Source organism: Austrofundulus limnaeus, unplaced genomic scaffold (genome assembly GCF_001266775.1).
Source record: "Austrofundulus limnaeus strain Quisiro unplaced genomic scaffold, Austrofundulus_limnaeus-1.0 Scaffold109, whole genome shotgun sequence".
Classification (NCBI taxonomy): Eukaryota; Metazoa; Chordata; class Actinopteri; order Cyprinodontiformes; family Rivulidae; genus Austrofundulus; species Austrofundulus limnaeus.
Genome location: NW_013952511.1, coordinates 877,224 through 878,139, shown reverse-complemented (window position 1 = coordinate 878,139; position 916 = coordinate 877,224).

The window sequence follows — 916 nt, the reverse complement described above, 5'->3', positions numbered from 1 at the left end:
CTGAATCAACAGTTAAAAGATCATTAAAAACTCTTAAAAGTGTCGTTTCAGTGCTGTGGCAGTAATTAAAACCTGGCTGGAACTTTGTCTTTAAAAAAAAAACCTTGGAGTTGGATAAAAACAACTTTCTCTAAAACCTTTGACAGAAAAGACAGTTTTGAAATTGGTCTAACGTTTGTGAGAACTCCTGGATCAAGTCCCCTTAATATGAATATGCAGATATTTATTGAGAAGTTTTGCACTTTTTGGAGATTACAGGAACAAGGACTGGTGATTTCCCTTTTTCTATGAAATAAAACTGATTCTGCACTTTCACTTCTCTACAAACCGCCTTAAGACATCTGAAAAGCTTAAGCAACAATACCTGACTGACGGAGTTACTACAGGAAACATCGGCACGCCTCTAGTGCACAATGTCCCGCCAAAAACACGCTGCAGAACAGAGAATTGTCTGTTTGACCCAAGGGCAGCAGGAGGGTCAAGAATCATAATCTGATATCTACGACATTTTACTGATGACACATTGCAGGAATATCACATGGAAAAGATGCATTTTAAAATGGAAAATTGTATATGATCAAAATAAAATGATAAGTTGCTCCACCAGTGCCTGCCTTCAAAACACTTTCTCTGTTGAAGTACAAGTTTATCTATGTTGTCAGCTGTGCACTCAACTGACTTGTACAAAATCAACTCGAGTAAACATCCTGCTGATGATGATTCCTAAGAACACAGACTGTTGTTTCAGCTTCTTTAAATCAACGAGAAGCTGGCAGACGTTCTGGAAAAACCAGATGTGAGTTGTAGAAATATTCTAGTTATTTTATACAAGCTGTAAGTCATGAGTAAATGTTCATGAGAAAGTTACAGCGGGTAAAATAAGTATTGAACACGTCACCATTTTTCTCAGTAAATA